Genomic DNA, 15591 nt, shown 5'->3' with positions numbered 1-15591 from the left:
AAGATTCGGGATATGGTCTGGCAAAACATGGCAATGTAAACACACTATACTCATCAGTGTGAAGTCCCCAACTTGGTCTGGAATCAACTAACTCCGAGTCAACTCCGTCTCAGGTCAACTTGGTCCCAAGTCAACTCAGTCTCGTCAACTCTGGAAGGAAGTTTTGACACACTTTAGCATACCTGTAATAAAGTACACATATTTCATTTCCAGAATTCTAAAACTGCATGTACTGTTCATGTAAATTAACTGACATATGCGTGAGATGCCTGGCCTTTTAATGTGGGAAGGCCAGGCACTTGGATGCATCATTGGTTACCTCAGATGAGAAGGCAAAATCCCAGTCTTTCTTGCTAAACTGTCAAACGTTGGCATATAAGTATTTCCAGAATTCTAACATTGCATGTACATTATATTTGCACATAAAATCCTCTACTGACATGTGCAGCTAATACGTAATGCCCTTGGCTGGTTCCCTGTCCAGTCACACAGCTTGCGGCTCGCACTCGGACGTGACATGAAAGTGACGAAACAGGCGTCAGTTTTGTGCAAGTGGGACAAAATTCGTCCAGAGTGGGAAAATGGCAAGAAAAAGGCAACATTTTTTTTCTCTAAACGAGGAAAAGGCGAGTTTTCTGCAATTAGCAACCTTGGGGATAGTTTGCCCCGTAAGTAGTGAACACACCGGTGCAATTTCAGCTCATAAAATCAAGCGGATGTTTAGTTATCCCCCGGATATCTCGGATAAAGTTTTTCGAAAAAAATCCCTATGAATTGGAACAGGGCCCAGTATATGATGGAGGAGTATACCTCGGCCCTGTTTAACAGTCTACCTTTCAATAGGCCTTCATCCATGATCATGTAGGCTTACGTAGGCCTGCGTCATACACGACAAAAATGTTGAGTTCACACACTTGCTACTGTCACTGTGTACTGTACTGAGATCCAAAACCTTTGCAATTACATCAATCATGTACTGTATGTAGGTCTATTGACCTGATTTCCATTTTTTTTTTTAAGTGCAAAATGAATGCTTTGAAAATGTACCCACAGTGAAGAAAGTAAATACTAACGTTACGCCTACTTTATGTATATTTATATGTGTGTATGTATATTTAGGGGTAATACTAGAATTTATTAACTTTGAAGAACTTCTTCATGTTCTTGTGTGGGATTTTCAGAGATTTTGTTCTCGTGTGCCACAAACAGGGAACAGTCAGCTGAATTTGTGCCAATTTGTGGATTTTTGAATTTTTTCATTTTTTAATTTCGGGTTTTTAAATTTCATGACACCAAAATTGTTCACAGAGGTAATCAGTAGCATGTATTTTAAAGGTTACAATATCGTTATTGACTGTAACTGAATGAATTCAAAGTTTTTCAGCAAAGAGGTTTGGCAGTGATGCATGAGGAAAGTCAAGGAAACGTCGAAGAGTGGCACAATTAAGAGACTCAACTTCATTAGGGCCAGGCTAGTGGACTATACCTCCATATACTTGGCCCTATACTCCTTAACGAGAAACAGGTGGAGGAAGGCTTAAACATTGGGATAAAGCTCCCCGGCCACGAACGGTATCAACCACATACAGGTATTTCTCAATTGCCTTTTTGATTAAGTCACTTAGTAGTTTATCTTGTTCAATTTGCCCAAATGGTGAATTCCTGACCATCGTGCCTGTTGTTGAATTATTTGTCATCTCGATACCAGATTTTGTTACAACTGTGATTTTCTCAAGATCTTCAGTGGCAGTGAACATGTACAACTCTAGACACCAGCAGTTGTGGTGATCTCTGAGAACGTTAATAACTGCACACCACATTAGGTGCGTTCAACTAGCATCTATCATGTGTTTCAATGAATCTATTTGTAACAAAGAGTAGTTCCCCTTAGGCTTTCATGCCTATAAAAGTATGTAGTATACCAGTGCAGTCATTGCAAAGGTTTGGGACCACTCGTACAAAGTGCATCAACCTGAAGAAAAACCAAACTTAAACCAATCAATCATGCCAACTTATGTATATTTTCAGTGTGTTAGCTTCATTAAAACAGCTATTTGACTACATTTCCATTATTTGAAATATTAACAGTCTATTTAGTGTGCCCTCCTTTTTTCTGATTACTTAGACTTTTTTGCGAATTTTTTTTTTACCCATGCTGCCTTACAGACAAAATATCATACAAGACCTGCCTTTGCAAAAAATTTCATTCACAGTGATATTATGCATCATTCAATGAGACAATGTAATGCAGGCCCAGTGACAGAACCAATAAAATTCCAGGTGGTCTTAAACTTTTGCAAATGACTGTAGTTTAGAGTTCCCCTTCCTTGCATTTAATTTGGCCACATGTACACGTACCGCGTAGTGTGGCCATGATACTCAGTGAAGCAGATCAGCAGAGACAAGTCAACTTACATATCATGTATTGTTCTACATGTAACTGGAGTGTGGTTTGCTGCTTGAGTCCTGTCTGCTAGAGTCAGTGATGGAAGTCTGAGTGTACATGTATTCTTGTAAGTTCTGTTTGACACACTGCGCTGCTGAATGCTTAAAAAGCCGGGTTATTTTGGACCATTTGACTTGTCACGGCTGGCGCCGTGACTTGGCCGTCCCATGCTTCATTTTTTAAAAATCAGGTGCACTCAATCCAACATATTGTTTTGTTATGATGGTCATTTGAAGTTCAAAACCGCACACACTGTATGTGCCGGCCTGCCTACATGCCAGTATAGTACATTGAGCACGGCAGCGGAGAGGTATACAGTTTTGGCCGATCTGTTATTCCACAGCCCCCCCCCCCGGTTCTTTTTTTGGTTAAACTTTAGTTCATGATTTTCAAGTCTTATTTGATTTTTCAGTTTGGTCATTTTTTTAAAGGGTTGATAATTTTTTTGGATTGTGATACATGTAGAATTGGTGTGTGAGTCCTATTGATTCAGTTCCCTGCAACTTTGCTTTTGAACATTCTTCGGCCAAGTTTGAGTTTCTCATATTGTGATAGCTTGCTATTTTTCCAGGTCTGCCGTGTATTCTATTGCACCATATGCCTGCATTGCATTGGCTGGACGCCACACCTGCATACACACCTGGCAGCTGGCAATCAGGTAAGAGATGACTGGACATGGAGACATGCAAGTCTGGATATGACATCATGCTCATGCATGGTGTACATGAAATTGACACCTGCTAACCTTTCTGATTTAATCACAATTAGGCAGCTGTGGTGGCTTCACCCTCCATCCATGAAAGGGAAAAAAGAGGGGAAGAAATTTTTTGAAGGGGGGGGGACTGCGAGGCGTGGAAAGCAATGGAAGGTTTTATGTCACTGTGTGTGGGGGAGGGGGAGATAACCTTTCCCCTCCCCTATAGGGTCAGGAAGATCAGGCATATATTGAATAATGTATCTGCTTCAGCTGAAAATCTGACCTTATTTAAAATAAAGTTGAAGTTGCCACTTGGTGCAGCCATCAAAAGAAATGTACAGTTCTGTGTTAATTTCTGTTGTCTTAGAGAACTAACTTAGAAACTAAAGAGACTGCACAGTGCTGGATGTTATACACTTTGTAGACATGATGGCAAATATTTTCTGGCTGAGAACATTACCTACGGTAAACTGGTCTTGGGGTATAAGTACCCCCCAAATTTACTTATGAAAGCCACAGTTTTGAGTCTTTGAACAGTTTTTTGCAGCTCCTTAGTAACAACGTGAAAATGAATATTTGTCTTCAAAAAACTTTTTTTTATTATAAATGGGTGAATTAGTTAAAGCATTTAATGATTATTTTAATTTCACAGATCAAGCCCTTTATTGTCATAATATCTGCTCTTGGAACAGTGATGAAGGTCCAAGCAAGACAGTCAGATTTTGGAATCAAAGAGGGCCAGCAGTCTGTAGCTACAACCCTTAGAAGAGGAGTTTTAAAACAGTGGTGAAAACTGCATGTATCACTTTGCAAATACTGACCTTGACCCTGACCCCACCAGATGCAGCATTCTGCAGCAGATGTAAAAGGCTGATGCACTATAGCCGTGTTCCTCTTTGACTTTTTCTTCCGTGGGCGTGCGGAAACTTACTGCCACATGCCTTTGTGTCAATCTACCGGGCATTCCCACCTCGGACTTGTTTTTAACCGTAATGGAATGCTTATTTGCTGTGTTAGGCCTAACATGATAAGACCAGCTGATTACATAGCCTGCACTGTACAAATCATGATGAAATCGGCAAAATTTGACAAAAACAAAGATAAAATCAGACAAATTTGGCCAAATCTGCTATAAAGACGACAAACTCGTACAGGAAAAGCCCTGTACAAAATGTGTGTATAGCTTTATCTGGGCATGCCTCACTGTGTGTGTGTGGCATGCTGCTGTACTGTACGCATGGAGCTGGAGGCTGGGAACCATACAACCATTTTCTCTGTGTGGGCAATAGTCTGGTTCGTATGTTTAGCGTGGTCGCGGTCAATCTACATTGTATGGGAATTGTTCCCAGTGGACTTTTCGCACCCCTGCTAACTTACCGTGTCTGCACGGAAAGCTTATGCGACCCTTTCGGCCTGTTAGCTTTACATCGCGATCACGGTAAGTTGACAGGGACGTTATAGTTTACCGTGTGTTCCCATTGGATTTAATTTTGTAATTCTACAGGAAAGTCGTGGTAAGTTAACCAAAAAAGTCCAATGGGAACACAGCTTTTGATGCACTGGGCAATCAACAGCAGCCAAACAAAAACTGTTCATGTTGAAACAACAGGAGCTAGTCTCCTTGAACAATGCCACTGTTGGATCTTGTGGTGGCTGGCAAGCACAGACTGCCAGGCTGTTTGGCCTTGGGGAAAGTTGACATGTAGGATCTTATTACACTGGGCAAGCAAATAACTTTGACAAATGATGCAGACTGATGTTGTCTGGCAGGGTTTCTAGCCAAACAACCCTGAACAGTTAGGGTTATATATTGTGCTTGTTTTGATTATGGAAATGGCTTTGGAATCATTCATATTAATTGACAGAAATGAGGCCTTTCAATTTCTCCAGTCCAGTTAACTTTTTCTTCTTTGTCAGGGCAATTGTTTGCAAGTGGAAGGAAGCAGAGATGGTTGTGAGAGTGGAAGAAACATGTGCTGTCCATCCAGGAGAAGTCTGTCTTCTGTAGTGACTGTAAGTTGTCTTGTAAGTATTGGAGATGCTGTTGAAGCCATATATTGATGTCACAGACACATGCCCAAAGTAATGTCAAGGCAATTTTGAAGATTTCAAATACAGACACTCAAGCCAATAGGGGTCCTTAGACATTACCTGAACCAAATCACATTCAGGTTTGACAACTTAACAATCACCATTGTGCAATTAATTGTGTGTGTTCATTTGACCCTAAAAGAACCAGGCAGTAGGTCTGCCCCCTCGAGATTTTGTCTGATATCGCCACAGTACAGTAGTCGAGCCTTCAGGAGTTTTCAGTAACTCTCTTGTGGTCTTTTTTACACCAGTTCTATGAAAATCGCACATACATGCATCTTTCTCATTACAAGCACCCCTTTTTCCTGAAAGAAAAAGCCAAAAAACCCACCCAAAAAAAGTCTGGTCCGAGCCAATGTGGTTCATCAGGCTGATGTTTATTGTGGTTTCCTTGGCATGAAATGACTGAGAATATTTCTTTTCCCCCAGGATGGGATGCCAGTCCATCACAGGCTGCTTCTCCCGCTAATACTGGTACCCATTTATACTCCTAGGTGGAGAGAGGCAAGCACAGAGGAAGTGGCTTGCCAAGGGCCACAACATACTGCCAGCAGTTGGATACGAACCTCCAACCCCATGATTGGAAACCATAGACCCTAACCACTTGGCCACATGAAAGAGGTCAGCCATACTTTTCTATTTTTTTACAAGCCAAGCCTTTAGTTGCATAAAGCAGCTTTTTACAGTCACTTTGACTGTAGTTCTGTGAAAATCACTCGTACTGTTGCAGTAAATTCCTTCATTTAGTTTCTTTTTCCCAAGCATGCGGCCAGGTGGTTGTAAATAAAAAGCCAGACTTCATTAGGTAGAACCTTGACCTACAGGTTCTCCGTAACCCTTGGAGCGTAGCGTGTCCATAAAAGACCTGTCATGGACAACACAGCCCACACACACACTCTCTCTCCACTCTCTGCTCTCGACAACTGCCCTGAGGCAACAAAGTCCTTATGTCAGAGTTTCATCCTTCACGGCTGCCTGGGCTTTGGAAGCTGGTTCGTTAGCAATTGTCCCTCATCACAGCTGATGGATCCATGTAGCGGAGTCCTGGCTACCTTGTCTACAGTTTGATGGTAACATTTAATTTATAAGCCTCGGCAGCAGCAGGCAAATTTTTATTTCAACTCGGCAGTTGCGGGTTATTTTGATTCAAAGTTCAAATAAAAAAATAGCCTTCACTATACTGTTCCCATGCAGCACCCACTTCTTCGAAGAAGGTCGACCAAAAAAACGTACCAGCACTTTCAACTGCTATGCTGAGTGCGCATAGTGGCTTACGCTTACGTTATGCTTGTAACCTTCAACTTCAAATGACCAAATCAACTATCAAGATTGACTAGATACTCCATTTCTGCATTTATAAGGAGTGTTTTACATGCAAGCCGAGAGTTAAAAAAAATCAGGCTTGGGACAGCCAAGATCTCGGCTGTGAGATGGTACAAAATATCCCGCCAACTTGCAGGTTAACACTGAAATAAAATTGACAGAACTTGACGACATTGATTGGTTTGGCCTAGCAATCCTAGGAGGAATTTCTGTTGTGTGTGCTGCATTAGAGGTTCTGCTTTAAAATGCCCACCAACCGAAGTGTGCGCTATAACCATTCCATGGTATTATCATTCCTTAATCGCACAGTGGTAATGGAAAGAGGAAAACAGAACTGAGCACTACCTTTATGGCACAATGGTAATGGAAAGAGGAAACAAGGAACTGAACTCTGCCTTAATGGCACAGTGGTAATGGAAAGAGGAAAACAGAACTGAACACTACCTTTATGGCACAATGGTAATGGAAAGAGGAAACAAGGAACTGAACTCTGCCTTAATGGCACAGTGGTAATGGAAAGAGGAAAACAGAACTGAACACTACCTTTATGGCACAATGGTAATGGAAAGAGGAAACAAGGAACTGAACTCTGCCTTAATGGCACAGTGGTAATGGAAAGAGGAAAACAGAACTGAGCACTACCTTTATGGCACAATGGTAATGGAAAGAGGAAACAAGGAACTGAACTCTGCCTTAATGGCACAGTGGTAATGGAAAGAGGAAAACAGAACTGAGCACTACCTTTATGGCACAATGGTAATGGAAAGAGGAAACAAGGAACTGAACTCTGCCTTAATGGCACAGTGGTAATGGAAAGAGGAAAACAGAACTGAACACTGCCTTAATGGCACAATGGTAATGGAAGGAGGAAAAAAGAACTGAACACTGCCTTAATGGCACAGTGGTAATGGAGAGAGGAAAACAGAACTGAACACTGCCTTAATGGCACAATGGTAATGGAAAGAGGAAAACAGAACTGAACACTGCCTTAATGGCACAATGGTAATGGAAAGAGGAAAACAGAACTGAACACTGCCTTAATGGCACAATGGTAATGGAAAGAGGAAAACAACTGAACACTGCCTTAATGGCACAATGGTAATGGAGAGAGGAAAACAGAACTGAACACTGCCTTAATGGCACAGTGGTAATGGAGAGAGGAAAACAGAACTGAACTCTGCCTTAATGGCACAGTGGTAATGGAAAGAGGAAACGAAGAACTGAACACTGCCTTAATGGCACAGCGATAATGAAAAGAGGAAAAAAAGAACTGAACTCTGCCTTAATGGCACAGCGATAATGAAAAGAGGAAAAAAAGAACTGAACGCTGCCTTAATGGCACAATGGTAATGGAAAGAGGAAAAAAAGAACTGAACACTGCCTTAATGGTACAGTGGTAATGGAAAGAGGAAAAAAAGAACTGAACACTGCCTTAATGGCACAATGGTAGTGGAAAGAGGAAAAAAGAACTGAACACTGCCTTAATGGCACAATGGTAATGGAAAGAGGGAAAAAAGAACTGAACACTGCCTTAATGGCACAATGGTAATGGAAAGAGGAAAACAGAACTGAACACTGCCTTAATGGCACAATGGTAATGGAAAGAGGAAAAAAAGAACTGAACACTGCCTTAATGGCACAGTGGTAATGGAAGAGGAAACAAGGAACTGAACTCTGCCTTAATGGCACAATGGTAATGGAAAGAGGAAACAAAGAACTGAACACTACCTTAATGGCACAATGGTAATGGAAAGAGGAAAAAAAGAACTGAACACTGTTTCAGTGAATTCCCTGATTTATATCACAGCAGTAGCATATCCCCTTATCCAGAAAAACTGACAAATTTTAATGTTTATAGCAAGATACCTAAAATCGTGAAATATTCTCTGAATTCAGAGGACTTGACGTTTCAATCCTAGCAGATCGTATTAATGAGGGCGCCCTGTACTGGCTGGCTGCCTTTTTAAAACCTTTGCTGTGCTTTCTTTTTTTCACTTAGTTTTAATCATCTTAATCGTCGTTATTTTCTGCCATCCTTGTGTCATCAAGTTTCTAGTGCACTGGTTCTCTACTCTGACACTGTGAACCTTTGTATGTGGACAATATTTCCTGTTTTTGTCGACGCTCTTCAAGTTTTGTTTGCCCCATATGCTCAGCTACATGTGTCTCTCCACGGTGAGTCAACTGCTTTTTAATTGTGAGTACCATGTATTCATATACATCAACGGTGTTGCGGACTATCAGGGCTAATACTAAGGACATCAAACTACCATCTGCAACATGGCAAGTACCCCAAAAACTGGGGATTTGCAAAAGGTTGAGGGGATGCCGGGCTGGTCGACACAAGCAACGCCTGATAAACACCAGAATTTCCCGGCGGTCATCTTGGAAGACACGCGATTGCAGTCACAATGTCAGCTATGCCAACCACAAAAATGTACGTACTCTCAAACAACATCAAGAGCAAACTGCCGTCAACAAAACTCTGCTGCCATTGATTTATTTGTGCAATCCGCGATCACTGAACAACAAAATGGACGAATTTGAGACTGTAATCAGGGGCAACAATGCTGATGTAGTGGTTGTGACTGAATCATGGTTTACCGCAAATCAATCACCTGAATGTTGGCAAATACCTCAATGTAACCTCTTCATTAAGTGTAGAATCGGCAGAAGGGGTGGTGGTGTGGCTCTGTATGCTCGAGAACACTTGATTGCCAAACCCTTCCATGATGCTGAGGCCCCTGATGAACTTGAACTGGTATGGGTGCAGATTAGACCAGCAAGACTACCTCGTCAAATATCGCAGCTGTTTTTCTGTGCTCTATATCACCCGCCTGCAAGCCCCAACGCTGAACTCTTACTGGAACACCTCACACAAACCGTTGACCTGATCTAGACTCGTCATCCAGATGCTGGAGTTGTAATTCTGGGTGACATGAACAACTTGGATGTTGACCCCCTGTGTAACGGCGGAAACCTTACCCAGGTAGTAGATCAACCGACACGAGCACAAGCCATCCTGGACAAGATAATAACAAACGTTGGCAAGTTCTATGCAAAGCCTCTCATCTCTGCACCAATTGGCCTGAGTGACCATTCCACTGTGTTATGGCCCCCGAACAATCATGAAAAAGTACCGAACACAACACACACAAAGGTTGTTCGGCCACTCCGAGATTCAGATCTGCGGGACTTTGGATCCTGGATAAGCAACCACCCATGGACTGAAGTTCTGCAAGGTGCGAGCGCGACAAATAAATTTGAGAACTTTTATCACACACTGCAGTCTGCCATTCATACCTTCTTCCCCTGCAAGACGGTAAAACTTCACACGGCAGACAAACCATGGATGTCACCTGCAATTAAGGCCCTGATCTTGAAACGTCAAAGGGCATTTCATATGGGCAAAGACACATTGTGGAAATATATACGCAACAAAATTAGGAGAGAAATCAAATCTGCCAAGAAAAACTATTATCATGGAAGAATACAGCGATTGAAAAATGCAGATCCGGCATCTTGGCACAAGCACGTCAAAATAATGACTAGAAGTGCCAAAGCTCAACCCTGCATTGATATCCCAATGCCACCTGATCATCAATACAGTGATCAACAGAAGGCAGAAATCATCAATAAACATTTTATTGCTGTTGCCAGTGATCTGCCTTGTTTAGTGACATCCGACTTGCCTGCATTCCTTCCAGCACCTCATCCTTGCCCAGTTGCACAACCATGGGATGTGTACAGAGAGTTGAGTAAAACAAAAATCAACAAAAGTGGTGGAGCAGATGGCATCCCTCCGCAAATTATCAAGACATTTGCACTTGAATTGAGCACACCTCTTGCTGACATCCTGAATACATCATACAATGAAGGGATGATGCCACGTCGATGGAAGAAAGCAGTCGTGGTTCCAGTTCCAAAATCCAATCCACCCGTATTACACAAATTGCGACCAATCTCACTAACCGACAATTTTGCAAAGCTGGCAGAATTGTTTGTGTCCAAGTGGGTCTTGTCTGATATAGAGCCCCACATCAACACGCAACAGTTTGGAAACAGGAAAGCAATGTCAACAACACACTGTCTCGTAGACATGATGAATCTGCTGTATAAGCATTCAGAGGTGAGCAATTCGATTTCAAGAATTGTCCTTACTGACTATAGTAAGGCATTTGATAGAGTCGATCACAATGTGGCAATTGAGAATTTGCTAAATCTGGGCGTACGTGCATCCATCATCCCATGGATCTGCAGCTTCCTCCAGGATCGCCAGCAGAGTGTCCGGTACCACAGCACAACTTCTACCTGGCTTTCAGTAAACGCCGGTGTCCCACAGGGCACCCGACTCGGCCCAGTTATCTTCATGGCGTTGGTCAACGATGTTGCTAATGGCCTTTCATCTAACCATTGGCAGTACGTTGATGACCTTACGCTAGTAGAATGCCTAAGCAAAAATCACCAAGGCCACATGCAAGAGGACCTTGATCATATCCATCATTGGTCATCTGCCAATCACATGAAACTCAATCCCAGCAAGTGCAGCGTCATGACTGTCAGCTTTACGAGACAACCACATAGACTGGAACAACTCCTTATCGCGGACACAGTTCTACAAGAAAACGCATCCCATCGCATCCTGGGTGTTATAGTGCAGGCAGACCTTAAATGGGATGCCCACATCCAGAATATAATATCTCGTGCCAACAAAAGACTGTATATGTTAAAGACACTGAAGCGTTTTTGCCTACCTGTAAATGATTTGGTCTCCATTTATCTTGGCTATATTAGGCCATTGTTAGAATATGCCACTCCAGTATGGAATTTTAGCCTCACGTTGAAACATGTTACAGCTCTGGAAAATTTCCAGAAGAGGGTTTGCAAAATTATTTTTGGCAATGAATACAATGGCTATGATGATGCACTTGTTTCTTGTGGCATGCTCACTCTCAGTCAAAGGCGAAACCAATTGTGTATTAAGTTTGGTCAGTCTCTGCTCACCTCAAAGCATTTTAGTACTTGGATTCCTCTGACTCGTCATCAGTCACATGGTCGTCAGTTAAGAAATTCTACAACTATAACAGTGCCTTTCTGTCGTACAAGGAGGTATCAGAACAGCCCTCTTGTAGGATTGATAAAGCTGCTTAACAGTGTGTCTGACTAAACCTATTAGCTCCATGTTGAGTTTATTTGCCCTGCCAATAATAGAATCAGACCTCATCGTTTACTTGCTCTGGTTCATTTTTTAATGCTTTTAATGATACTGTGGTTCCTGCGTCGTAATTGTCCTCCCTATCTAATGTTCCCCTTGTAATATTTTGTGTTTTGATCCCCCTCCTATTCCTTTTGACCGCTCTTCCTCCTGACCCCCTACCCCTTACCCCCTCCCCCATTTTGACCCTCCTTAGCCCTATATGTTTTGTTTCCTCTTCCCTTTCTGTATTTTGGCCCTTTTGTCCAAGTACATTGTTAATGTTTGTAAACAAATTTTGATCTCCGTTGATTCAATTTTTTGTCATTTTAATTTTAACCCTTTTAGAATGTATTATTGATCATAATGTCCCCGTTTACTCCAAGGCTTTGTAGAAATTTAAGGCTTTTAGCTTTTTAATACCCTTTTCTTTTGTAATTGTACATATTGTATATTTATTTGTTTTAATGTACATGTAAATTGTATTCACAATTCTGCCCCTGGCGGCGAGGAATAGTTAAAATAAATAAACCATTCATAATAATAATAATCTTTCTCTAAGTTATGTGTTCCAGTTTCAACCAACATAGTTGAAGTTTTGGTGACACATGATGTAAAACTGAACATTTGAAAGTGTAAATATAGAAAGGTTTGCAAATATATGTTTGACCTAAAATATACTGAAATACGTGCAAGGCCTGAATATTTTGTGTATTCTCTGCATTTAACATATTCAAATTTAATTTGTATTTGAATATTATTTAAATACATGCAAATGTTCTGTGCCCTCTGACCTTTTTTAAAATTGCGCAATCCTAACCTATAAATATAAGTTCCGAAATGTTATCTATCAAGAGGCGAATGGCCTGGTGGTTAGTGAGCTTGCTGCCAGGCCAGGGGACCCCGGTTCAAATCCCGGGGTCCCCGGAAAAGGAGGTTTTTTTTTTTTTTTTTTTTTTTTTACTAAGTTTTTTAACAAAATTGTGCATGCCCACCTGGAATTGAACCCAGGTCCTTGTGCATAGCAGTTAGTGTCCTTAACCGCTATGCCACGGCACTTTCTTGAAAAAATGTGCTCGTTTCTAAATGTTAAACCTTCTATTGTTTGGACTTAGAATATTTTTCAGCCAAACTGTGTACTGGAGATGGGCAAGGGTGGAAGTCCTAGGGGCTGGAAGTCTGAGAGCTGATAGGAAGGGTAGAGTGGATGGCTGAGGGCTTGGGACTATCAGCATTAGAGCTCTGAGGATCCCATGGGGTTGAAGGACATAGCTTCTTCATGTTCCATATTGCTCTTGGGTTTATTGTAGCTCATATAAGATTGAGACTAAAAGGCTCCAAGAGGGAACTTTATATAAGGAGCTAGGAAGATGTTTAAGACTGGCAGGGCTTCCATGTCGGATGATGCTGTAACATAAAATCTAAAGATGGAAACGGATGTACTTTAAACTCTGGCAGTGTAAAATGGTCTAGATTAGGAGAAAGGTTAGGTGGCAAAGTACTAGTTTTTACAAATAGATATACATGTACAAACAAGTAGTTCTGCTAGTTTAAATAAATGTGCATTTATTTCTCTTGCAAACAGAAATTACCTGGTTATAGCAATAAATGGTGATTGTTTTACATACACAAAAAGCATTTTGCAGGGTAATATTTTTAAATGAAACAAATTTCATTTCAGTGCTAAAAGGTTCTTAGCCTGCACTAGAAGGTGTTTAGTGAAAAAAGTGTTTTAGACATTAATTTGGGAAACAGAATCGGTTAAATTTAAACATGTTTGCCTCAAAAAACTAGTTTTATGTCTAAAAATTAAAAACTGTTTAAATCAAATATTTCTTTCGTGCACAGAGTAAGGCCCTTAGAGTGGTTTCAAAAATTACATTTTTGCAGTAATTACCTTTCAGTACTGAGCCAACAATTTGTGACTTGCAGTTTTGGGAAAATTTTAAAGGAAAGACTTTATTCTAATTCTCTGGCAAAGTGGATGGAATTGCTTGGAAAATACAAAATGCACATAGAATTTTGTCCAAGGAAAAACTTCAAAAGATTAACAAAGAAATTGACTGGAGCAGGATTTGAACCTGCGACCTCTGGAACACCGTACCAGTGCTCTACCAACTGAGCTATCCACCCCTATTGTTGGTTCTTCCCATTTGCCAATATCTCTGTTTGGGGGGCAAACTTGTTAAAGTGAGGTCCAGAGCAGCCACTGGGTGGACTGAATAGTGCTGGTATTTTTGCTGCCTGAATGGGAACACCATTCAATTTTTAAAAGTATGCAATGATTACAAGCTTTTAGTCCTCAAACGAAGTAGTATCAAAGTGTCTAGAGTCTTTCCATCGGTAATAATTTGCAAATTTTGAAGGACATGTATACCATCTTCATAACTTAAATGTAAACATAAATTTTTTAAAATGTGTATTGATATGAGTCAATGCATTACGATGAAAAGAAACAAATTAAATTTGAACAACAGTCTTTCTTCAAAAGCAAACTGACCAATTGTCTATTCAATTTACAGAATACCTCATAAGTCATGAATAATTTGGATGTAAATGTAAGTACAGTACAACGCCACTATACTGAACAGTTCAGTTTACGGGACATGCCTCTTGGCTCCTAAATTTTCTGCGCACTTTTACTGAACAACACAAATTTGCTTTAAATTAAAGGAAAAGATTTAGGACTGATGACAGTGACTCAAAGTTAAGATGTCAATAAACTCCGAAATTGGAATGGCCATGTTATAAGCCCATAGCAAAACAAGCAGCCGCACAAGGGAATCTATTTTACACGGACAAGAACACACATGTATGTATGTGTAACAACTGACATTTCAACATAGGAAATAGCACTCTCTTTTTTCTGCAAATAGCGCCCTCTTTTGCCAGGATTTTCCTTCCTTTTTAATGGAAATCAGAATTCATTGGTTTTTAGGCCTATGAAAATGGGACGATTGAAACACTACCACTGACACTGCAATAGTTGGGGAGGTATGCTACACCAAGCATTGCGTATGGACCCTGCCCTGTTCATTATAGCAGCATTGTACTGTATACCAATATACACCACTCAAAAAAATGTAAAGGATCAGATTTGTCTTTGAAAATTTCAGCCAGTTGTGTACCTCATATTTACTTATTGTACACTGAAGCTCATGTTCATGATTGGTTGAGCACCATACCGGTAGAATGTGTGAATGTGAGGCAAGGGGGCAAGAGACTGGGAGTGTCTTAGAGAGTTGGGGGGTACAATGACATGAATGAGACTGGTTTACAACCCTATTGTGGTAAAATGATGTACACGTATGTGTCTCACTTCAGGACATTTCGAGAAAAAATGACTGAAATTTAAGACCTCTTAGCATTTTGTGTTAAGGTTTTGGAAAACTGTTTAATGTCCTGACAACCACAAATTTGATTTTTTTGTATCATTCATCATTTTCACAGATACATTGTAATTATTATGTGATTTGGGGGAAGATTTGCCAACAGATACATGTCAGACATTGCATTATTTTACTGAATAAAAGGGTCTCAACAGTTACATGTAATTTTTTCATGCTGAGATACATGTATATACATCTTCAAAGTGCTTCATCTGTGATTCAGAATCACAAATAATTCCCTCACATTACCGGAATATACTCATGAACAGTGCCCTCACATTACTGTAATATCATTGTAACTCATAAACAGCACCCTTACATTACTTGGTTAAAACTCATTTTTTTATACATCGTTTTCAGGGCCGTAAAGGACCTGGACAAGGTGCTGACCAAAGGATTTTTTTCAGTGTTGTGAAACTTCAGTACTCGGAAGGGAAGTTTCTTGTTTTGA

The 15591-nt window shown here is 40.7% G+C and overlaps 1 protein-coding gene and 1 non-coding gene across 8 annotated transcripts in view; one reads left to right on the top strand and one right to left on the bottom strand.

Moving 5' to 3' along the window:
- The window catches only part of LOC110984473 (carbohydrate sulfotransferase 5-like), a 253387-nt gene that overhangs the window by 6555 nt on the left and 231241 nt on the right, over positions 1 to 15591 (top strand). The window contains exons 3-9 of one of the 7 annotated variants that reach the window (XM_087129714.1): positions 1377 to 1589; positions 1737 to 1823; positions 3018 to 3104; positions 3796 to 3929; positions 5061 to 5156; positions 5664 to 5855; positions 12879 to 15591. The gene's annotated coding sequence lies outside the window, so the exon portion shown is untranslated. Of the gene's footprint in view, positions 1 to 1376; positions 1590 to 1708; positions 1824 to 3017; positions 3105 to 3795; positions 3930 to 5060; positions 5169 to 5663; positions 5856 to 12878 lie in introns of all 7 variants that reach the window. The other 6 variants (XM_087129717.1, XM_087129713.1, XM_087129716.1 and 3 more) reach the window with 6 other exon arrangements.
- On the bottom strand, positions 13812 to 13884 carry Trnat-ggu (transfer RNA threonine (anticodon GGU)). The gene has a single exon. It is a non-coding gene; the product is annotated as a tRNA-Thr (tRNA).

The sequence above is a fragment of the Acanthaster planci genome, linkage group LG19, assembly GCF_054643075.1.
Source record: "Acanthaster planci isolate LZ-2023a linkage group LG19, COTS_SCS, whole genome shotgun sequence".
Taxonomy (NCBI): domain Eukaryota; kingdom Metazoa; phylum Echinodermata; class Asteroidea; order Valvatida; family Acanthasteridae; genus Acanthaster; species Acanthaster planci.
The sequence above is the reverse complement of the archived record's forward strand: the minus strand, read 5'-3'. Positions and strand labels throughout refer to the sequence as shown.